Source organism: Pinus tabuliformis, chromosome 5_2 (assembly GCF_031772625.1).
Source record: "Pinus tabuliformis cultivar Carrire ecotype Pingquan chromosome 5_2, CPIR1, whole genome shotgun sequence".
Taxonomy (NCBI): Eukaryota; Viridiplantae; Streptophyta; class Pinopsida; order Pinales; family Pinaceae; genus Pinus; species Pinus tabuliformis.
Window position 1 is genome coordinate 388,145,305 of NC_142306.1, and position 25,697 is coordinate 388,171,001.

The 25,697-nt window shown below is 39.9% G+C and overlaps 1 pseudogene across 1 annotated transcript in view; it reads left to right on the forward strand.

Annotated features, from left to right (window-relative positions):
* Positions 1-22,660: 22,660 nt before the first annotated feature.
* LOC149159148 (polyadenylate-binding protein RBP45-like) overlaps positions 22,661-25,697 on the forward strand; it is a 132,090-nt pseudogene continuing 129,053 nt past the window's right edge. The window contains exon 1 of the transcript XR_016261742.1: positions 22,661-22,817. The product of XR_016261742.1 is annotated as a polyadenylate-binding protein RBP45-like (transcript). The remainder of the gene's footprint in view (positions 22,818-25,697) is intronic.

The following is a 25,697-nucleotide window of genomic DNA, read 5'->3' on the forward strand; positions in this document are numbered from 1 at the left end:
TATTACCCCTACAAGGTAATGTTCTCCTGTAAAGAACTGTCACATAAAGCAATAACACAAGGCATATCCTACAAAGACCCCATACTCCAATTGAAATGAGCCAAAATGAGCATCTAAGCACTTCAATTCCTCATTTAAGCACATAAACAAAAATTCCCTGAACATGACATAAAGAAAAAAGTAAACTTGAGTTGAACCCTGCAAGTAACAGCTGTTGTAGTAGATTTCTAAAGGTGAGAAAAACCCTACAAGGCCTTCTCCGAAGTCTACTTCAAAAGCTTGATTGATTCATATACCCTTGGTATTCAACCTACAAAAGGGCTCCTTATATGTGCTCAAATTAGAAATTAGGGGTCGCCATTAGATCGAGAACATCCAAAAACCCCTAAGTGGACTCTTTCTGAGCTCAATTTGGTAAAAAACTCAAAAAGATATGGCTCTCCAAACTCTCCCATGAGTTTTATTATTAATTGTCCTATAAATTAGACCAATAGTCTAATTGTCTTGCAAATCTGCCTTGTTTTTCGCTATTAGAGAGACATTTTTGCCATCTGCCAGTGCATCTTGTAGGAAACTTAAATTTCCAATAGCCCCTTAAGAACGAAAAATGTGGTCATAGAGGCCACATAAGATCGCAGGCTGCACCTTAATGCTCGCCCCTGCTGGCCTAGCCATTAAACAATGGCCGTGTGGTCATGTAAGGTGCCACAGGATCAAGGGCTAGGTTAACTGCATGCCCTTCTTGTCAAGCCCCAAAAATCTCCACGCTTCGATCACATTAGGGTCCAAAGGACTTGGGGCTAACCCCCTTCCATAGCACCTCAGCACTAGCGCTTTAACCCTGGAGCCTGTGGTCTTGTGTAGGTCCTGTCGCGGCCTCAGAATTCTGCTGCCCCAACATGGGGGATAACCACCCGGTCTGGACCTTAAGACAACTCCTTTTCCGTTTAAAGTGGTGGCTCCGACTGGGGATAATGGGACCAATTTCCCAGTGTGGGTTTTAAGATGAGAGTGGGTGGTTCACGAGTGATTGCAATAGAATAATGATAATCTAAATGACCTATTCTATCATGCAAATCTCTAAACTAATTTATTCTAATATAAACCCGGGTATTTTTGTGTGGTATGCAATCTACAAATATATCTGCTTAACATGTGATAATAAAGATCAATCATGCATAAACAGAGATAATAACGTATAAAGATAATTTCTTTGACTAAGTAGTTAGTCAAAGAAATTTATAAAATATACCGCATATACGATGAATTATATATGAAAATCAACAATTCCAGCTAGGCATCATACAATAGTGCAATTAACGCTTAACAGAAAGGATAAATCTCACATACAATTCATGAAAGTAAAGTGTTGTCACTAATTAAACAAAAACAGAATCAATCATACAAGATAATAGTACCATATGTGCGAAGTTCTGCTCATTTGACTAATGACATGGATCAACTCCTTTCTTCAAATCAAATTATCTCCCAAGAACACAATAATGCATCAACAAAGGAAAGTACTTTGATATCTAAAAGAAACGATCATGTTCCATAATTTCACCAAAGCATTCACAAACTTACAAAAGTGCATTGTTTGCAAATGTTTTTAATAAAATTATGGACCCTTCTCTAAATGCATGAGAAGGGTATAAATATTATTCTATCTAATGTACAAAAATAGATTATATAAAAATTTGAGGAGGTTTCAAACAACCTTCCTCCTAACTAGTTAACTAACTCTAAAAATAAACAGTGGCTTGATGAGTAGAGGCTAAGATGATGATTTGTTGTCTGCCAGCTTGTCCTTCAAATCGCATATATCAGTCATTGGTTTGAGTTGAGGAGGTGCCCCAAAATGTGTCCTGAGTTGTCCTGCGAAAATCGCATCGGTGAGAGGTGGCAGCATCCGCTGAGTCGAATGAAGTGAGCAGTTAAGGGTCATGATTTGGCTGTGCGGCTTGACAAGGTATTGCCAATATGAATCCCAGTCAGTCTTGGTCAATTTTGCGATTGCTTCCCTTTGAGTCTCTGCCTTTTCTTGCCAGCTTTTATGCAAAGCACCTAAATCGGGCATTTCTTTTAGATTGCCTTCCTTTACCAGGTTGGTGACAAACAGAGTGTGGTTCACCACCTTGATTATATTCTTCGATACCCCAGCTGCCCTTGCCACTGCTAGCTCATCTTTCTTGATTCTCGTGTCCCAATCCATGAAAAGAATGTCTTTGTGTGTCTCCTCAATCTCAGGCAGATTGGCTTTCCTTCTGTCTTATGTTTCCTGCCATTCGATGAACTCTGAGATTCTAGTGTTTAGATCAGTAAACTCAGTTCTCTGGTCGATCACCTTATTTATTAGCTAGTCGCTAGTGATTAGATAAGGAGTAATGTGTGACATCTTTTGGCAGAAGTGCTCTTGTTGTTTCATCAGGAGGGAATTCAGTTCCAACGCCTCTTTAATGAACTCCTTGGTAGTAGGAACTTCCTTATATATTTCCATGGCTTGCTATAATTCTTGGAGTTGCATGTTTTTGGCCGATATATCGGCTTCATGGCTTATTTTCAGGACCTCCATGCTCTATTGCAATTGGGCAAGCTGCTTAGCTGCTTGCCTGTTCACACTTGCTTTCTTTGTTTCGAGCTGCTGCTCGAGCTGTGCAATCCTCTCCTCCTTTTCTCTCAACAAAGTAGAGACTTCAGTAGCTTTTTCCATGGTGGTCGTTGCATATGCTCCCGTGAACTGTGACAATCTAGTCAAGTTCTCAGCTAGGTTGAAAGGAATGTCCCTCCAAACTATGTCCATTGGCTCATTTCCAGGTGGGAGCTCGGGTGTTTCTACCCTTTTCCTTTTCCTCTGTCTTCTTACTACAACCTTGTGGAGCGGGCTGTAGAAAACATCAAGTGGAGGGATTTCAGTCACTTTCAAGATGATCTCTGATGTGGGCAGAGTAGGGATAATCTCAGTTTGTTGGGATGTTGTCGCCTGCTCATCCATGGATTTGGACTGCTCGTCCATAGACTCAAAGTCTATATTCTCCTGAATATGCAGAGGATTTTGACACTCCATTGTTTCTTGGGTATCTGTCATTTTTGGACTCTTGCAGCTTTTTATTAAACTGATCCCACTCCTTCTCCAAACTACTTCTTTTGACCTCTGAACTAATTCTTTAGGTGGGGTGCCAATAGCCTGTTTCTTGGCTCACTTCCTGCTGGACTCTATTGTATTATCTGTGTCTTGGGCCTTCCCTGTATCTGGTGTTTTCTCAGTATTCACCTGAGATTCTATGCGAGAACTAGGTCCTTCACTGTTAACAGTCACACTGGGCACATGCTTATCTTCGATCTTCAACAAGTGCATTGGAATTACTGCTAGCCTTTCATTTCTGAATTCCCGATTTTTTTTTAAATCTTCAAGGCTCAGGTTGGCTTTAGCCCATTCAAACGCTTGTTCGAAGGATTCAGCCGATTGTAACAGGTCTTCAAAATCGTTATCTTCATGGTTATATGGCTTGAGCTTTACTGCAGTAGTGATGTTATATGCTACTTGGTCTGGATCAAATTGCCTTTTCGGTAATGTATGAAGCCTAAGGGCTTCCATTCTTACTGACTCTTTAATCGCATGATTAAAATTTGCTAAAGAAAAAGAACCACACTTGGCAGGAAAAGAGGGCCATAATAACTTCTTGCTTTCTTTGAGAACTTTAGTTAGGGATTTTCCCACAGTCTAGTGGGTGATTTCCCTTGCCAACAATTTATCAAAAACATACAAAGGAAGGACATGTGGGTCGGTTGTGCTACCAAAAACCCTAATATAGGTGAACCATTCTTCAATAAAATATTTGCCGACAGCTAGAAGGTCTATAGCGGCTTCTTGGGAAAACTTGGGGGCTTTCTTATTGAAAATTATTTGATGCAGGGGCAAAATAACAACATGACATATTTTATAGAAATGGGGTATATAATGGGATTCCCATATTTGCTTATGACTGAGATGGATAGGGTAGGGGTCCTGTAAGGTCCATTTCCAACCCATGGTCAGAAATGTAGTGCAGAAACAGATGGCGTCCATAATGTAGGCACTAAAATAGAACGAAGGAAGGTTCTCTAGAGCGGAGGATCTCTTCTGTCCATATTCGATAATGATGGTGGTTAGGTTATCAGATAGGACGGTGGCTCAATTCATGATGTGGGAATTAACACAAGCATCAACGATAGGAATCCATTCTATGGAAAACTTAGAATTATTGGGTAACCCATATAGTCTACATAACATAACAGCTACATAGTTGTAGGGGTTTGCCAAAGAGGCTATAACATACATACCCAATTTGTCAAATTTGAATTTGTTGTCCAATACTCTCCAACCCTGAATCAACTTGAAGGGGTCTTGGTTTTTCTTTGCGAAGTTGGCCACGTATGTCATGTCATATATATCTTGAGGGTTAGGTATATGGTACATTTTCTTCAGGTCCTCCGCTCTGAATGACCCCATGAGTTCCATTCTTGAAATCCTGAATTGCCTATCTTCAATGGTGAGGTTATCGACCACCCACATGATCATATCAGTGTATGGGAGTATTTTATCCCTTGCTCCTATCCTATGAAGGAAATCACATGCAACATCCTTGAATTCAAGTCCCGAAGGTCTTGTTGAGTCAGTTGTTGCTCTTGTAACAGTAATCTTGGGACACTCGTCCTAAAGTCTATTGTATATGACCTCCCAAGCTGTTGCTCCTCCATCAGCACTGTAGATTGTATCAGAGAATATAGGAGCCATCTCTTTAAACTCGGATTCAACAATGCTCTGCTTTTTCTGTTTCTGCATCACCTTCCTCAATGACATGTCTTTTGTAGCTTGCTTGAAATGGACAAGATATATCAGCACAAATGATGTCGGGCAATTAAGACTGAAAGCTTTTCTAAAATGAATTTGGATCGTGAGAAAGGTTTAAATGAGATACTCAACATTAACTACCCATAACTTGGAAAATCATTACCTCTCCTCGGGCCGCTAAACATTTATTAACCTATCAATCCGTTCGTTTTTATATTAAAATGCAATTATTTCACATGCTTACTGCTCTTATTCGCACATCGCAATCTTTAAAAGGATGCAATATAGTGTTGCTTGCTCAATAAGGTGAATTGCGATTGTCGTAATATCGCATTTCGCAAATCGTTACTAGATGTCGTAGTGGCATGGCTTAATTACTCGTGATTTTTGCGAAGTGTGATTTGCGAAATAACAAAAGGCTTTTGATCGAGATATCATAGGGGAGGATGGATCGTGCATCGCAATGTTTTAAAGGTGTTTTATGATCATCACATGGAAAAGCGCGATTTGCGATTTGTGATGAGGATCACATCCTTGGGTTGTTTTGCAAGATTTTTTTAAGGCAATTTCTTAGAGTTAGGTTTTATTATCCTAAGACTAAAAATTTAAAAAGGGTCCCCATTTATATCTCTAACCTTAGCTATTGTTATTCATAAATGGGGGGGTTGTTTCATAGTACAATAGGTCCATATGCCCTTGTCCCAGGCCTAATCCTCTGCACCCTCCGTCTAATTCCTTTTAGACTTCGCCATGGTTTTGTGGCAGGTTCATGTGACAAAGGGCTAGGGGCTATTCCTAAGTCCCCTCTCCATTTGTGTACCGGTGGCTTTGTCCATGGTCGTGTGGGTGTCTATGACCAAGGGTCAGGGTTGATCACCATGCCCCATACCTTTATGCACTATGGTCATATACCGAGGATGCGGTTGGGGGTCGGGGCCGGTAGCCCGACCCCTCCTCCCAAAAATGCGCCATATAAACTTTAAATAGTGGTTCCCAACTACATATGTTAAGATCCACTGATAGCAGAGTTAGTAGAGCACTTGTTGATGAATAAGAGGTTAGGGGTTCAAACCTCCCGAAACTCAGTCCCACCGTGCCAAAATTTTAAAATTCCACTGGGGTGCCACGTGGTAGCCCATGACTGGGCCACTTGGCACCATTTCATTTGGCCACGCAGAAACACCATAACCAAATCAACTAGCAACCAATGAACTGGAGGATGCCAAGTGTCAACCTGTGGTTGGCTTGTACCCTAAACAATCACCATGCTGACTCACTGTACAATCACCCAATCAACAGACTTGCTAAAAATTTTGTTGTTGGACCAAACGGTCAACACGTGATAACTTGAGCATACGGTGTCAAATTGAGGTGAAATGAACGTCGTTGGATTCAGAACGACGAGCACTTTGACTTGACGCTAGTTTCAAGACTTTCTAGGCACTTTCATTTTTGAGCTAAAATTTGATCTCCTGATCATGAAGCCTCATAATTGATAACAATATCCAACACCATTAAAGCTTTGTTATGACATACCCCCACTCCAGGAGTACCAAGCTCAGCCCTTCCTCAGAACCGAAAATTAGCCAACAAATAGAGGTCAATGTCCAACCCTCGCCTCCACTCTAACATGCTCCTACAATATTGAAATCCTCCATTTTCACACCCGTATAAAATTGCTACGAATTGTAAACGAACATACAACTTTGAACGGGCTCCTGCCAAACCCCTCCATGCTTTTAATGCACATTACAATTGTGACATGGTGGAAACAACTCCTAACATCCTCATCTCATCAACATTGACACTCCAATTAGGGGGATATATATGATATATCCAATTTAATTAATATTATCAATTTATTGATCTTCAAAATAAATATGTTATGGGATGAATTTAGCTTTCAACTATAAGTATAAATGCATTTCATTTTTATATTAAATATAGTTAATGGGTTGTATATCAATTTTTATAAAAGTTATGTTTTATTTAAATATCATTCATATATAGAAAATTAATGACCTTAACTTATTACAACTTTAAGATTATATAATAACATTTATTTTTTAGCATATTATGGGTCGTCGGGTCATCCCACCGAGTAGTGGGTTGTTGTTTCATTTGCATTTTTATACAAAATGTACTTAGTTCCTTTAAAACATCAATAGACATACAATTCATTTGCATGTCATGAACTTTTCTTATGGACATACATTTCACTAAGTATGTGGCCCATCTTTCTTTTTAACAGAGTCGGTTACTAGATTTCTATTCCAAAAAAGAAAAGTAGAGGCAAGCCCGCATTACATCAATGCAAAATGGAGAAGGGTGGCCTGGAAGAAAATCAGAGGGCAAACATTCCCTATCTTCCAAGCCCTTCCCTTTTTGATTCTGAGAGTATTGACTGCACTATCCTTATAAATACATATGAACTTATTCAAAAGGAATATACATTTGCATAACATAATAAACTATTGGAGGAAGAGCTTTGCAAAGAGAAGAAGAGCATAAATGAGGAGACTCTTTTTTGTTGACTCAGGATTCATAATGGGACGGAAGTCGATTCTTGCTACTTTGATAGTTAGAGTTCTCTCCCATCTGATTAATTAGTAAACTCTTCAAATATTTGATCATTTCTTCCATATTCTTGCATTTGTGCTTTAGGTCTGCAATTTCCTTCCTCTTCTCTTTTAGTTGTCTCTTCAGGAATGAGTTCTTAGATTTTGCTTCAAATTTATAGTCCTTTATCGTTTCTCTTATTTGTTCGATCATGAATTTGTTGGCTTTACGCACATCACAGCTCTCGCACTTAGGTACATTTTCCAGAGGATTCCATTCCATTCTTCCCAAGGGATGAAGGCATTATTTCCAGCAGGGAGAAGAAGAGGCAGAAAATACACGATAATAGATGTTGATTTTTCCACAAGACATGCCACCAATAATTAACAACTTCCTCTGAGGGGATAACAGAGGATCACCACAAAACGAGGCTCTCTTTGGAGAAAATGAAATAATCCAAGAGTCGAAACTAGAAATAAGCCACCAGAGCAGCGCTAAGGGAAGAAGCATGAGCCACCAGGACTGCGTGAAGGGAGGCACAGACCTCCAGAGATGCGCAAGGAGGAGAGGCAGATACCACCAAAGTAGCGCGAAGGGAGAAATGAAAACCACCAGAACTGCACGAAGGGGAGGGGCAACACTAAAATAGAGAGGATAAGCAAGACCAAAGGAGTGTAATGACAATTGCAGGGAGATTGAGAGCTTCTTCTATAACTAGGCAGAGAATAAAGGAGAGTGTAGTAAATAGAGTGACCAAAGAGGTGAAGGCATCCATTCCGATAAGTCGACAGTCGAAGCAGGAAAAGAAGCCACCAGAGTTGCGCAAAGGGCAGAAGCACAATCCACCAGAGCTGCGCGAGGGGGAGAAGAGGCAAAAGCCACTAGCCCAACGGGAAGGGGAGAAACATATACCACCAGAGCTGCACGAAAGGAAGGGGCTAGACAATATTAGAGAGGATAATCTCGATCACGCAAGGGGCGCATAAACATATGCAGGGAATTTGTAAGTTGCATCTGGGACCTGACGAAACTAAGCCCGGGGATAGGAGAAAGACATAGAGAAAGGAAGTTTCTCTTGTTGGAGCAAGAGTATAACTTTCAACAACTTGTTCTTCAAGCACATGCTGCAAATGTAGGTGCATATGCCTCTTCTCCTCTTTAGCTATCTCTAGCATCCTTCTCAACTCAATGTTCTCCATACAAAGAGCCAAATTCTGATCCTCTAGCTCTTGGAGACTCTTTTTGCTGCCCATTCTTGCAACTTGGTCAACTAGTGCTCTAATACCAACCTGATTTGAAAATGGAGGAGGTGTTCACTTTCCTCTTCTCCACAATCAAATAAAATAAAATAGGATCGTTCTAATGCTTTGCAAGGTAAAATGGGTCTTGGCATAAAACAAGTTTTTCCAATGCCTCTTCAAGACACGAGTTAGTATTCACATGTAAACTTATCATAAACAACATAATAGCACATAACTCATGCAGACATAATGAACAACATAACAAAAAAAATGTTGACGAAGTTCACCCTTCATGGACTACATCTCCAAGCCTACCAACATAGCTAGATAGCTCCATATATTCAGTATAAAAGGGATTACATAAAGTTTGATGATGGAAACATGTGGCTATTACCCCTACAAGGTAATGTTCTCCTGTAAAGAACTGTCACATATAGCAATAACATAAGGCATCTCCTACAAAGACCCCATACTCCAACTGAAATGAGCTAAAATGAGCATCTGAGCACTTCAATTCATCATTTAAGCACATAAACAAAAATTCCCTCAACATGACATAAAGAGAAAAGTAAACCTGAGCTGAACCCTACAAGTAACATCTCCTGCAGTAGACTTCTGAAGGTGAGAAAAACCCTACAAGGCCTTCTCCATGCTCAAACACCTTCTAGAACTACTTCAAAAACTTGATTGATCCATACACCCTTGGTCTTCAACCTACAAAAGGGCTCATTATATGTGCTCAAAATAGAAATTAGATGTCACTATTAGATCCAGAACATCCAAAAACCCCTAAATGGACTCTTTCTGAGCTCAATTTGGTCAAAAACTCAAAAAGATATGGTTCTCCAAGCTCTCCCATGAGTTTTACTATTAACTGTCCTACGAATCAGACCAATAGTTCAACTGTCTTGCAAATCTGCCCTGTTTTTCACTAACAAAGAGACATTTTCACCATCCACTGGTGCATTTTGTAGGAAACTTAAATTGTCAATAGCCCCTTAAGACCGAAAAATGTGGTCATAGAGGCCACATAAGGCTGCAGGCTAGGCCTTAACTCCCGCCCCGCCGCCTAGCCCTTAAACAATGGGCATGTGGTCACGTAAGGTGCCACGGGATCAAGGGTTTGGTTAACCGTCCACCCTTCCTGCCAAGCCCCAAAAATCTCCACGCTCTAGACACATTGGGGTCCAAAGGACCTAGGGCTGACCCCCTTCCATAGCGCCTTTGCACTAGTGTTTTAAGCTTGGATCCTGTGGTCCTGTGTAGGTCCATATACCCTTATCCCAGGGCTAATCCTCTGCACCCTCCGTCTAATGCCTTTTAGACTTTGCCACGATTCTGTCATAGGTTCATGTGGCAGAGGGCTAGGGGCTAATCCTAAGCCCCCTCTCCATTTGTGCATCAGTGGCTTTGTCTGTGGTCATGTGAGAGTTTGTGACCAGGGGACGGGATTGGTCCCCGAGCCCCATACCTTCATGCACTATGGTCATATATTGAGGATGTAGCCGGGGGCTGGGGCTGGTAGCCCAACCCCTCCTCCCAAACACACACCATATAAACTTTAAATAGTGGTTCTCAACTACATATGTTAAGACCCACTGATGGAAGAGTTGGTAGAGCGCTTTATTGATGAACTAGAGGTCAGGGGTTCAAACCTCCCGAACCTTTGCCCCGCCATGCCAAATTTTTAACATGCCACCGGAGTGCTGCGTGGTAGCCCATGACTGGGCCATGTGGTACCATTTCATTGGTCCACGCAGAAACACCACAACCAAATCGACTAGCTATCAACAAACCAGAGGATGCCAAGTGTCAACCTGTGGTTGGCTTGTATCCTGCACAATCACCACACTGACTCACTGTACAGTCACCGAGTCAACACACCTACTAAAAAAATGTTGTTGGGCCAAATGGTTAACGCGCCACAACTTGAGCATACGGTGTTAGATTGAGGTGAAAAGAATGTGGTTAGATTCAGAACGACGAGCACTTCGACTTGACGCCAGTTTCAAGACTTTCTGGGCACTTTCATTTTTGAGCTAAAATTTGATCCCTTGATCATGAAGCCTCATAATTGATAGCAATATCCAACACCATTGAAGCTTTGCTGTGACATACCCCCACTCCAGAGTACCAAGCTCACCCCTTCCTCAGAACCGATAATTAGCCAACAAATGGAGGTCAATGTCCAACCCTCGTCTCCACTCTAACATGCTCCTACAATATTGAAATCCTCCATTTTCACACTCGTATAAAGATGCTACGAATTGTAAACCAAGATACAACTTTGAATGGGCTCCTGCCAAACCCCTCCATGCTTTTAATGCACATTACAATTGTGACATGGTGGACACAACTCCCAACATCCTCATCTCATCAACATTGACACTCCAATTAGGGGGATATATATGATATATCCAATTTAATTAATATTATCAATTTATTGATCTTCAAAATAAATATGTTATGGGATGAATTTAGCTTTTAATTATAAATATAAATGTATTTCATTTTTATATTAAATATAGTTAATGAGTTGTATATCAATTTTTATAAAAGTTATGTTTTATTTAAATATCATTTACACATAGAAAATTAACGACCTTAAATTATTACAACTTTAAGATTATATAATAACATTTATTTTTTAGCATATATGTACGAACATGTTTATGGGTCGTCGGGTTGTCTCACCGAGTAGTGGGTTTCATTTGCATTTTTATACAAAATGTACTTAGTTCCTTTAAAACATCAATAGAGATAGAATTCATTTCCCTGTCATGAACTTTTCTTATGGACATACATTTCACTAAGTACGTGGCCTATTTTTTTTTAACAGAGTCAGTTATTGGATTTCTATTCCAAAAAAGAAAAGTGGAGGCAAGCCCCCATTACATCAATGCAAAATGGAGAAGGGCGACCCAAAATAAAACCAGAGGGCAAACATTCCCTATCTTCCAAGCCCTTCCTTTTTGATTCTGAGAGTATTGATTGCACTATCCTTATAAATACCTACGAACTGATTCAACATGAATATACATTTACATAACATAATAAACTATTGGAGGAAGAGCTTTGCAGAGAGAAGAAGAGCAGAAATGAGGAGACTATTTTTTGTTGACTCAAGGTTCATAATGAGACGGAAGTAGATCCTTGTTGCTTTGATAGTTAGAGTTCTCTCCCATATGATTAATTAGTAAACTCTTCAAATAGTTGATTGGTTCTTCCATATGCTTGCATTTGTGCTTAAGGTCTGCAATTTGTATCTTCAATAATGAGTTCTCAGATTTTGCTTCAAATCTATAATCCTTTATCGTTTCTCTTATATGTTCGATCATGAATTTGTTGGCTCTACACACAGCGCAACTCTCGCACTTAGGTACATTTCCCAGAGTATTTTATTCCAGTTTTCCTGAGGGATGAAGGCATTCTTTCCAGCAGGGAGAAGAAGAGGCAGAAAGCACATGAGAATAGATGTTGATTTTTCCACAAGGCAGGCCACCAATAATTAACAACTTCCTCTGAGGGGAGAATAGAGGATCACCACCAAACGAGGCTCTCTTTGGAGAAAATGAAATAATCCAAGAGTCGAAACTTGTAATAAGCCACGAGAGCATCGCTAAGGGAAGAAGCACGGGCCACGAGGACTACGCGAGGGGAGGCAAAGACCTTCAGAGCTGCACGACGAAGAGAGGCAGATACCACCAAACTAGTGCGAAGGGGATAAACGAAAACCATCAGAGCTGAGCGAAGGGGAGAGGCAAGACTAAAATATAGAGGATAAGCAAGACCAAAGGAGTGCAGTGATAGTTGCAGGGAGATTGAGAGCTTCTTCTGTGACTAGGCGGAGAATAAAGGAGAGCATAGGAAATAGAGCGACCAAAGAGGTGAAGGCATCCCTTCCGATAAGCCAATAGTCGAAGCAAGAAAATAAGCCACAAGAGCTGCGCGAAGGGGAGAAGCACAATCCACTAGAGTTGCGCAAGGGGGAGAAGAGGTAGAAACCGCCAGCTCAATGCAAAGATGAGAAACATATACCACTAGAGCTGTGTGAAAGGAAGGGGCCAGACAATATCAGAGAGGATAATCTCGATCACCCAAGGGGCGCATAGACAGATGCAGGGAATTTGTAAGCTGCATCTGGGACTTGACAGAACTAAGCCCGAGGACAAGAGAAAGATAGAGAGAAAAAGCAACGAAGAGATGGGAACAAGCATTGAGAGAGGAAGATTATATAGCTGTGCTGAGGGCCTCTACAGGATAGATAATTTGTTCATTTCGCGAGGATCCTGAGGAGATGAGACTTGCTTGATCGACAGAGACTGACAATGTTGGTTGTACATTGTGATTTTCCTAATTCTGTTATGCTTTTGAGTTCTAGCTTTTTGTATTGAGGCGACTGATGCCCACCTTGATGTCCTCAGCTTGAGTGCAATTCTCTGCACTTGACAACTTGAAGTCCTATGGGATGGATTTTTGAGCAGTTTCATTATCAATTCTGGATTCTCCCATAGGACAATTGACAACTAAATTGGCCTGCATATCAGTTGTACCATTATTTTCTCTTAGGATATGACTAAAGGTGACTTCTCCACTCTTTGGATTATTTGACTCAGAATCCGGTTCTTGAGGCTTCTTCTCTCCACCATAGATTGAATAATTATTGACGAATCCCCCATTATGACTTAGTTCTGCATACCTTGTTGCCTTAATATTTTTGTTCCCAAGAGGAGGCTGTATGCTTCTGCCCTATTGTTGGATAATTCTCCTAGTCCCCATTCATAAGTGATGGGATTTATTCCTCTTGGATCAAAGATGAGACCTCCAGCTCTAGCCTTGCCTAGATTATACTTAGAAGCTCCATCATACAATAAGCAAGGCCTATTTAATTTCTCTGACCATGCTTTAAAATCCTCTTTTTTAATTCTGATTTTCCAACTCTGAGTGCTAATAATAGATCTACTGATGGTTGATTTGTTGGTGTTTTCTTTTTGCTGCTTGATGATCACGAATTCTAACTAGGTTCTTCCCTCATGCTGCATATGTTTGATATCTATATCTTTAGCTCCTTTGGAGTCAATGAACTCGATTGTCATGCTCCAAGTTTTAGCCAACATTGTTTTGTTGCTTGGAATGTGATCTTTGAAGATCCTCTGGTTTCTTGCTAACCATATTTGCCAGCACATTAAGGGCAAGCTCAACCAATATCTTTTCATTGTTTCTTTGATTTTTAAAGTACAAGGATACTTTTTTTTTCCAATTTGTTAGGAGTTATTGCAGAAGCAGCGAATGCTGAATACTTACCCCTAGAGGTCTTACGAGTTCTTGCCAACAGGGATGAGCAAAGCGACATCCCATGAAGAGATGTTGGATGTTTTCTTCACTTTTCTGACACACTGCATAACGTAAAGGGCCTTCATAACCTTTCTTTTTAAGATAATCAACAGTAAGGATATCGCCTTTGAGGAGTGTCCACGTTAATACTTTGATTTTTGGCAGAGATTCTATTTTCCATGCTTCCCTCTAGTGATCCCAATCACTATTTCTTACTAATGTAAGGAGGCATATCTAGATTTGACTGGAAAAACTCCTCCATCAGGATCCCAACACAGAGATTCCTTTGAGTCCAAGCTCAATAGGGTAGCCCCTTTAATATGTGAGATTAGTGATCTCCACTGAGGGACAAGGCCTTGGGGAAGATTGTGGACTCTCCAGTCCTACCAATCTCCATCTCTCCAAATAAAGATGTCTTCCAACGTACTGATACCTTTTGAATTCATCCACCTTCTTAGGTCTTGAAGATTTTCTTAGAAAGCTATAGGCTAGTTTCCCATTATTCCGTCCTTCCATATTTTGATGAGTCTACCATTCCCAGGGATCTTAGAGGAGTTTTCTTTGATTAGGGGAAGGGTATTTTTAATCAAACTCCAGATCTGGGAACACAGCCTTATTGGGAAACCTTTTTCTAATAATAGGATTCTATTATGGTTCATATATTTTGCTTCCAGGATTTGCTTCCACCAACAACTCTCTCCACTTATAAATCTCCAATTTAATTTTGCCCCCAGTGCCAAATTCATTGTCTCAGGAAGTCTTATAGCCAGACCGCCTTCCTCATAGGGTTGTGTTACTCCATCCCATTTCACTAAATTGTGCTTCTTTGTTTCTACTTTACCTCCTTGCCATAGGAACCCCTTGATTACTAGCTCGATTTGTTTATGTCTGCTTGCCGGAGCTAGTATTGTTACGTAGCCCCTTTGACTGGAAAAACTCCTCCATCAGGATCCCAACACAGAGATTCCTTTGAGTCCAAGCTCAATAGGGTAGCCCCTTTAATATGTGAGATTAGTGATCTCCACTGAGGGACAAGGCCTTGGGGAAGATTGTGGACTCTCCAGTCCTACCAATCTCCATCTCTCCAAATAAAGATGTCTTCCAACGTACTGATACCTTTTGAATTCATCCACCTTCTTAGGTCTTGAAGATTTTCTTAGAAAGCTATAGGCTAGTTTCCCATTATTCCGTCCTTCCATATTTTGATGAGTCTACCATTCCCAGGGATCTTAGAGGAGTTTTCTTTGATTAGGGGAAGGGTATTTTTAATCAAACTCCAGATCCAGGAACACAGCCTTATTGGGAAACCTTTTTCTAATAATAGGATTCTATTATGGTTCATATATTTTGCTTCGAGGATTTGCTTCCACCAACAACTCTCTCCACTTATAAATCTCCAATTTAATTTTGCCCCCAGTGCCAAATTCATTGTCTCAGGAAGTCTTATAGCCAGACCGCCTTCCTCATAGGGTTGTGTTACTCCATCCCATTTCACTAAATTGTGCTTCTTTGTTTCTACTTTACCTCCTTGCCATAGGAACCCCCTTGATTACTAGCTCGATTTGTTTATGTCTGCTTGCCGGAGCTAGTATTGTTACGTACTGATAAATTAGGAGTGTTGTGAGTAATGCTTTGATTAATACCACTCTTCCTGCCATGTTTAGCTAGTTCATTCCCTAGTTTTGCACCTTTTTTTTTCATTTTTTTAATGTACTTATTCCATATCTCAGTCTTCAGATTTTCTTTTGAGATAGGGAGGCCTAGATTATGAAAGTGGCTCCATTTTTCTTGTAAGGGAATTTCCAGAATTTTTGATTTTTCTTTTGTAGATTGCGAAGAGGAGAGTTACATCCAAATATTCTACATTTTTTATTATTTAGAAGTCCACTCGAGACTTCCATAAAATTGTTCAACACCTTTTTTATTCTTATTGCCATTATACAAGAGGCCCCTCCCATGACCAAGGTGTCATATGCAAATAGAGAGTGGTTTATGCTTTTTACTGCAGGAGAGATTGAGAGACCTGTGATAGACCACTCTTGTCTGCATTTCCCAAGATTTCACGTCAGAGAGTCTGCCATTATAATATATAGGAAAGGAGAGAGGGGGCAGCCCTGACGAAGCCCTCTTGAACTTTGGAAAATTTCACTTGATCGTCCATTGATCAATGGAGAAATCCAGGGACTTACTATATAAGCCTTAATTATATCTATTGCCTTTTTCGAGAAACCAAATCTCTGAAGGACCGCCACAAGGAAGTCCAGATTGACCCTATCAAAGGCATTTGCCATATCAAGCTTTATAATCATACCTTTTTCCTTTTTAAGAAGGCTAGAGTGCAGAGCTTCTTGGACAATTAGGATATTGTCAAGAATTTGTCTTTTTGATACAAATCCTCCTTGATTTTTTGAGGTAATATATGGGAGCATTGCTTTTATTCTATTTACCAGAATCTTTGTAATAATTTGTAGGAGGAGTTACATAGAGAGATCGGCCTGAACCTGCTAAAAGTGCTAGCATTCGGTTCTTTTGGAATTAGAGCAAGGAAGGAAGAATTTGTGAGCCCTCCTATCTTGAATTTCCCAAAAACATTTATGATCATTCTTATCAAGTCTGTTTTTTATGATACTCCGATTATTTTTATAGAAGGATATAGGGAACCCATCCGGACCTGGAGCCTTATCTAGATGTAGATCCCAAATAATAGCAGCCACTTCCTTTTCTTCAACTTCTTTTGTAAATTCATTGTTTTCTCCATCGCTGGTTTTTTTTTTAGGTATGCTGTAGAAATTCTTCATACTCACTATTTGTTGTTGAGGATGATAACATATTTTTGTAATATCTGAAAGCCTCCTTCTTTATTTCCTCTTGTCCTCTCACTTCTTTTCCCTCATTATCCATAATTCTGTCAATATGGTTTTGCATTCTACTGATCGTGGTAGTATTATGGAAGAAGGTTGTGTTCTTATCGCCTGCTTTAAGCCATAAAATTTTGGACTTTAGTCTCCACTCTTCTTCTTCCACTCCGTTTTCCCTATACAATTCCCAATACGCTTGTTTTTCCTACCATAGACTCTGTTGCATTTCCGCTTGCTGCTCTTTTTCAACTTGGATCCTCTCTATTTTTTTCTGTTATTTCTAGCTTTCTTTTTTGTGTTTCTATTTTTTTGCTCCTTGCCCAATGTTTCAACTCTTTCCTCAATGATTTAAGTTTAGTTTCCCAGACATAATTAGGAGAGCCAATGATTTGATTTGCCCAAACATCTCCAATGATTTTTTTAACTTCTTCATCGTCGTTCCAAATGGATTTGAATCTGAAAGGAACAGGGCTAAAGTTCTCTAATAACCCAAGTGAAAGTACCATCGATTTGTGATTCGAAGCAATGTTATGAATGATTTTGGATTTTATTTCACTGAAGGAGGTGGCTATTGTGTCTTGGATTAGGAATCTGTCCAGCCTTTCCTTTATATTATTTTTACCAATTCTTTTGTTACTCCATGTATACTTCCCATTGCTAGGAGGCGTGTCCATTAATCTGCAAGTTTCCATGATAGATTCTACCATTTCCCTTGATGGATCAGCATTATATTTCCCACCAAACTTCTCCTCTACATTCAGTACCAAATTAAGGTCCCCTCCTATTATTATGCCTCTGTTTTGGACCTGCAATAGATGATTTTTTAAGGTGTCCCAGCAGACTTCCTTATCCCTATAATGATTTGGGGCATAAATGTTAACAATGCAGTATATCTCCTTTGTCTTTTTGTTTTTTAGGTCTATTTTCATCCAATGCAACTCTTTTTGTTTCTGAATCAGCTCCCACTTCTCCGTTTTTTCCATAATGTACAAATCCCTCCTGAAGCTCCTATTGCTGGGATTGATGTTCCTTGGTAGTTTTTCATTTTTTGAATCATTGTTTCCATTTCCTTTTCATTTATATTTGTCTCTTGGATCATAAAAATATCAGGATTCTCTGACACTATTAAGTCTTTCATTGCCTTGATTTTTGGCATACTCCCCATTCCTTTGTAGTTCCAGGAGACTATATTCATTATCACTTGGAGTTGAGGGTAGAGGGACCTTTCCCTCTGTTGGGTTGAGCAGGTTTCTCCTTGTTTTTTTCTAGAAAGGTGTCCAATGGTTGTTGGGTGCCCAGAGCCATATCCTTTGCCACTGCTTCATCTCTGATTTCTTGCTTGGATTTTCTGCCTGCCCGTTTAGGGTGGTCGAGGGAGGAGAGGAGATCTTTGGAGATGGTTTGAGTGATTATTCGGTCGAAGGAGGAATGGGAAGGGCTATGGGAGAGGATGGGAGAGGAGGGGGAGGGAATGGAGGGGAAGGGGAGGAGAGGAGTGGAGGAAGGAGGGGAGGAGGGAAGATCAAGGTCCCCAAGAGAGCTAAAGGGGTTAGAAGCCAAAATATCCGAAGAGGGGCTGGGGGGGGGGGATAGAAGAAGGAGGTAAAGATGACGAAGGAGAGGGGGGAGCTTTATGAGGAGAAGGAAAAGGATTCGAGAAGGAGGGAGGGAGGTGGGGGAGGGTCGAGGATGGGAGGATGGAGATAGAAGAAGGATGGGATGAGGGTTTGGGATTGGTTGCTGACTTTTTCTTCTTGACCTGCTCCCATTTTGGTTCCTAGTTTTCTATTTCTTCTAATTCTGATTTTTAGCACATCTATTTGCAAAATGATCATATTCATGACATACCTTGCATTTGAACAAAATTTGTTCATAACCTAGCTGTTGAAGGTGAACCTGTTTATCCACTTTGATCTTGACTGCTTCCGGAAGTATTTTCCCCAGATCTACTTCCACACATATTCTTGCGCAGGCATGCATGTTTTCCTTTGGCTCACTTTTGTCGATATATTTCCCCACTGCATTTCCTATTGCTTTAACAGATTCATCTCCCTAGCAATGTAGAGGAAGATGGGGAAGCCTCACCCATACTGGCACTGCATTTGGCATGTCAAACTCTAGATCGAAGTCCAGAGTCCATCTGTTGAGATAAAGCCATCTTGAATCCATGAAATATGGTCCGTTTCTGAAGATTAAATCTTTGTCCTCTTTCGATTCAAAGTGGAAGGTAAAATAACCTCTTCCACAAAACCTGATGGAGATTTTCCCCATGATAGATGAGGCCCAGTTTCTTTCCACCCATTTGAGAACTGAATAGGGAGAGGGCCAGAGTCCAGTAAACTGACCCACCAAACCACATTCAGAGAGGGACAGAGCTACGCAACAAGGAAGGGAGGGAGGAAGAATTATTTCAAGTATTTCATCGATCTTCTTAACAAACTTTTATATGGATGACCTGGGACGAGACGGTCCTAGGGAGGAGATCAGAGAGGCAAAGGCTTCCACATTTTCTCCCAGCTGAGCTGAAGTTTCGGTAGTTGAGGCAGGAATCGATGCACCCTCAGGAGGAGGCTCCGCATGGTCCATCAGGGACCAGTCGAGGGCAGCAAGCCCTGGAGCAGGAGGCCCGAGAGCCAAAGGTAGAAGGCATGCTCAGAGTTTGAAATTGCCAAGGCGAGAGCAGAGCGCTTCACCGCAAAATTCACTCCCCCTAGATATAATTTTAATCACTAAAAAAACTTCGGTCAAGTACATGACCCATCTTTAGGATCTTAATGTTCATGTTATTTTGTCTATGCATTACCCTGCATAAGAAGTTATGACTAATAAATTATAATTTTTAAATTGCATTCTAATGAGCTGACAATGTTTTAATGATATATAATCAGTGTCGTTGACAACTTAATATTGTTGCTTTGACTAATCATGTCAATTATAACTTGGCAGTTATAATTTTTAACTTCCATGGTATTGAGTTGGAAACATTTTAAATGATATAATAACAATGATTTTGACAAGCTTTACTATTGTATTTTGACTTTCTTATTAGGCATGTAGCTTTCTCCAACACATTTTTTTGCATTAGTCACCAACACAATATTTAATTTGGTTAAGATTCGGTTCAATACATCACAAATTCTAGAGTTTCGTCATTCAATTACATGCTTTAAGATAATTCAAATGTTTAAAATTAAATAAAATTAAACACTTGAAAAAACAATTACACATACCCTAAATTGGGTGATTGTAACTCATTTTCACTCAAAATGAATTATAATTAAATAACATAACATATCACAACCTTTTTAATCTATACTCTTCTTCATAGATAATAATTCAACTAATAATCATCATCTCCCTCCCTTTACTCACATCTAATACAATTCATAACATGACATATCACAACCTTTTTAATCTATAATCTTCTTCATAGATAATAATTCAACTAATAATCATCATCTCCCTCCCTTTACTCACATCTAATACAATTGCTAGTTAAATTTATTAAAATAATTTAACTAATAATCATCATTTCCATCCGTTACTTCACTGAAATTGTATTGTTCTCCCACAAATAAATACAATTTGCGTAGTAATTGTGACTCGTTCTGGATTTCGATGGTGAAACATCCTTGTAGTGATTTCGCATTTTGAAAGCGAAGCACAGACCTATATTTTAGTAAACACCAGACGCTGCTACTCTGGTTTGTTAGTTTCTTGCTCACAATTTCAATTGTACTGGTTCATGCAGATACTTCATTCCAACACCTGGTAACGTTATTTCAATAGAGAAATTCGAAGACAATGAAACAATGAGAGCCGAACTCAATTCATGGGTACGAAGTATCTGTTATATTACTAGGGTTTTAACAAGAGCAGAGGGTTACATGAGATTATTATGTGGAAGAAATTCCCAGTTAAAATCACTTCGGAGGTGGTAAAGAAGGTCCTCACAGATTGCTCATCAGATATAATGGCGTTAAACCTTTTTATCTGGTTCGGAAACCGACCCGGCTACAAGCACACGCCTGATGCCTGCACCCATATTGCTGAAACGCTGAATAAGCTCATCAGTCGATGCGGGACTGCACATGGGGTTCTCGGACAATTACGAGACATCGGCTGCCCCATCAATACACAGACTGTTACTGTGCTTCTTAGAATCTACAGCCACGCAGGTATGGTTGAAGAAGCTCTCGACACTTTCAATCAAATACCCAGTTATGGTTGTATTCCCAACATTCTTGCTCAGAATGCCATTCTTGATATCTTGTTCAAATCGAATCGTGTGGACATGGCATCTTCTATGTTTGGGTCGATCCCGTCTCCGAATTTTTTCACGTTCACCATTGCTGTCAATGGGCTTTGCAAAGTGGGGAGTCTGTGTGAAGCTCTGAGGCTATTAAAATCCATGGTGGGAAGAGGATACGTGCCCAATTTGGGGACATATGCACTTCTCATTGATGGGCTTTGCAAGGATGGGAAGACGATGGAGGCATTGCATATAGTGGGTTCAATGATAAAGTCTGGTTATGTTCCTACTGTTATGACTTGGAGTTCTCTGATAGATGGGCATTGTAGAGCAGGGGAGATTGAGGCAGCCCATGAGCTTTTTACTAAGATGGAAAGTGGTGGATGCAGCCCTAATGTGGTCACATATACTTCTCTGATCAGTGGGTTTTGGAAAGTTGGCCAGTTCAGCCTGGCCCTGAGGCTCTGGGACGATATGGAATCAAAAGGACATGTTCCTGACCTAGTTCTGTACAATATACTCATTCATTGTTTTTGCGAAGAAGGTAGGTATGATGATGCAATATCTCTTTTTTATGAGCTGCATGAGAGGGGCTTAAATCCGGATTCGGTGACGTTCACCACTCTCGTATCTGGTCTTTGCAAGTCAGGAAAATTAATTTCGGTATTGCATCTTTTTCCAAAAGTGGACTTCCCACTCGATACCATCGCCTGTAATTTCCTTCTCAGTGGTCTTTGCAAGTTAGGTTATCTATCCGAAGCTCTGGACTTTTATGCCAATATGTTGGATAGAGGGTATGTGCCAGATCGGTATACTTATAGTGCATTGATGACAGGGCTTCTTAGAGTGGGTAGGGAGAATGATGCTGTTAATCTCTATCAACGTATCATTGAGAACAGCTCAGAATTTGATGCCCGTATTCACACAATACTTTTTGACAATCTTATGAAGGCCGGAGCAGTCCATAAGGCCATGAAATTATTCAGGAATGCTTTGAAAGCAAATTGTCTGATTGACGTTGTTGCTTTTACTGCCATTATTCATGGACTTTTTAGAGCAGGTAGATTCGAAGATGCATGCAACTTGTATAACGAGATGTGCCAGAATGGTGTGGCTCCCAACCGCTATACATATAATGTCCTGTTGCAAGGCTTTTGCAAGGCACGGGATATGGAATCTGCAGAGAAGATACTCGAGAAGATGCATAGTGCCGGCTTTGGACTTGATACTGTTTCATTAAACACGCTTGTAAACTTTTTGTGCAAGTCTGGTTATGTACATTTGGCTGCTGACCTGTTTACGAAAATGAAGGTAGTAGGATTTGAGCCGAATGAAATAACTTATGGTTTGCTTGTTGATGGGTTCTGCTTAGCAGGCAGACCTGACGATGCTTACAGACTGCTGGAAAACGAGCTAGATTATTATGATTTCCCAATGCCGATTAACTCCACTGCCAATGAAATGAATAGAGCTTTTATTAGCAATGCTGAAGATGGTGAAAAGAAAAACTTTTCTGAGAAGCCTGTTTTAAACTATAGCGCATTGAAAAGACTCTATGAAAGGATACAGAATGAATATAAAAAAAAATGAACAAATAGAAAAGATGTTGGCAATACAGGCTTTTTGAATCGTACGAGACGGTGGAGGATGATTGATAGTCCTCGCAATTTGCACAATGCTGCACAAGTCAAAAACGTCGGTTGCAAGTCTCTGCACACGCTTATTGATGCAACTTAACAGAGGTAAACCGTAAAATGAATACTAGATTTTTAATGTTTAAATTTTGTTTCATTGTTTGTAAGTTTTAAATTCTAGAAAGAAATTACAAGAGTATGGGTTTGAAATTGTTAATATTTGCTGACATTTATACCATGGCACTATACATTTTTTCACATATGGTGCAACATTGGCCTAATTTATCAGTTTGGCGTTTTTATCAGAAGGCCACCAAGACAAATCTCATCTAATTTAGATATAAGTTGCCCCTATATTTTGACAAAATTGTTGGTATAAAAAGGCATCGTCTCTTCTATATCATGCTACCATATAGCAGAGTTCACAGGTCCTCGGCAACAGTGTTACCCGGTTCAAGGCCCAGAGGCATGCAGTGAAGTCCACTGGTTCACTGCATGACACACAAGCTTGTTGCATTGTCCACAAGCCTAATGCAGGACCTGGACATCCACAACTGAGAATACGAGCCTGGAGCAGAATCTGTCAGGCCAACATAGCAGTCACATGTCTGCTGCAAAATCCCACAAGCCCTATATAGAAGCTGCAGGTCTGCAGTACGGTTTATAGGCTTGTAGCAGGCACTGCAATCCTACTATGTAGCATAGAGCACCCAAACCTATTGCATTGTGTAGTCTTGCTAGTCGTATGGAGCAGATTGTCCCATTGCAGATCTCATATGCTCATTGTGGAATCCCCAGACCTGTCTAGGAGCCTGCATACCTGTAACAATATCAGCAGACCACAAGAGCCTGTTGGTCCACTTTGGCTTTACACACTCTACCACACTGCTTTTTCCAGTCTTCCTCAAATAGGTTTGATCAAGTCACACGGTGTTATTATCTAGATCCACTTTGGCTTTACACACTCTACCACACTGCTTTTTCCAGTCTTCCTCAAATAGGTTTGATCAAGTAACATGGTGTTATTATCTAGATGTTCTGTGGCCAAGAAAGTCCCAATCTCGATTCTCTGCAATCCAGTAAGCCACCTGCATTCAGTATCTCTGCACTTTTAAGGTCTTTAGAGTCTACCACTTCCAATCCCTTGGCTGAGAACAATGATAACATAACAATTCTATATAATCGTCCATATTTCTTATCTGTTCTATCGCACACCCTAACTTGTACAAGTATATCATGAGGTATTGTTAGGTTATCCTTTTAGCGTCGTTTCTTATGATGTTTAGAGATAACATGCTATGTTAGTGATCACTAATATCGCAATAACTTCGTAAGTATGGTGATATGTCACACAATTTTAAAGGGAATGGTATTATTGCCCTTAAATATTATGATATATCACCCAATTTAAAAGGAAATGATATACCGCCCTTAAATATTGTGATATTTTCTTATCGGCAATCATATTGCGAAATTTTTTCACAATATAGTGGGTCAATGGAAAATATCATCTTGTCCATGGCAATTATGCTTTAAGGCCCGATTTTTGGCTTTTTTTCCCCTCATTTTGAAAAATAGAGGTAGGGATTGAGAGCAAAGGAATTTGTCACCGTCTTTCCTTGAGCTAACAGGGGGGATTTAGTGTGTTCATTGCCATTATCTGAGCTATTGTGGAGTGGGGATTGAATCCAATCTACCATTTCTGTTTTCTTAGCTATGTATTTTATGCTTGCATTTTATTTGATTTTCAAGATTTAGCATAGGGTTTCCAATGTCCATTAGATTTGCCTCTTCTTCCAGATTTTTAATGGGAGATTTAGTGCTTATCTAGGTCTGTTTTTTTGTTTACAACATTTTTTTGTGCCCTAGGTCTAATTAGTGCTGAACCCACTATGGAAATATGGTTAGCTGATTGATTCTTATAATCGAGTGAGACTGAGATGCAATTTGCGAAGGAAGGAAATTAATGGGGAAATCAGCCAACCTTGCCAAAATTACATGACAAGAAGTGGAAATTTTCACTATATATACCCCAGGGGCCAGAAGTTGTCATTTTACCACTTGAGCAATTCTTGATATCCTTAAAAAGAAAGATGAGAGAGAATTATTTGAGGTTTGAAATTGGAGCTGGAGGTGTTGCAAGAAGCGCGGGAATCACAAGCTTCTTAAGGGTGGTGGTAACTCGGGGAAGTGAAACCCAATCCTTAGCTAGACCTTCCACAATGCCCTCAACAACTTCACTTTTGTTTATGCCCGACAAACTAACCTCAACACAAAGAAAGATGAGGTTGTTGAGGGCATTGTGGAAGGTCTAGCTAAGGACTGGGTTTCACTTCCCTAGGTTCACAAGCTAAGAAGCTTGTGATTCCCACACTTATTGTTTAATACAATATAATAATATGTATTTAAAATAGGGTTTACCTTGGGTGGTTGGGAGAATTGTTTGTTATCCCCCCCCACCTAGGTCCAAATCCTACAAGTGACATATTGAGCTCTTAATGAGTAATGTATATTTTCATAATCACCTCGAGCCCTATGTTGACAAATCCTTCAGCTTCTATAGAATTTGGTTTACCCTGGGTACCATCTTTGGAATGAGGGGAAGTACTTAGTGGGTTTCCTTGGGATATTTATTGTATGGACATAATAATAAAATAAATAGTATATAAAGTGACATATCCTAAGTAAAGACATGACTTAATGAATGGACATGTCTTGTTAACCTTGTGACTTGTCAATGTGTATATATAATTCTATACTATCACATAGGTTATTGTAATTGCCATATATTTTTTGCTATCTTATTTAGTTATTTAATTATCCTTTATGGATTTTTGTTGTTTGTCCTTCTTATGTTGGATGGTTGCTAGTAAATGAACTTTTTTCATTTAATTGGTATTAGATAAGATAAGATAAGATAAATGTATTAATGTCCAACAGATGACCACAAAGGTGGGTCAATGGGATTGTGTTTTGTACAATGATGTC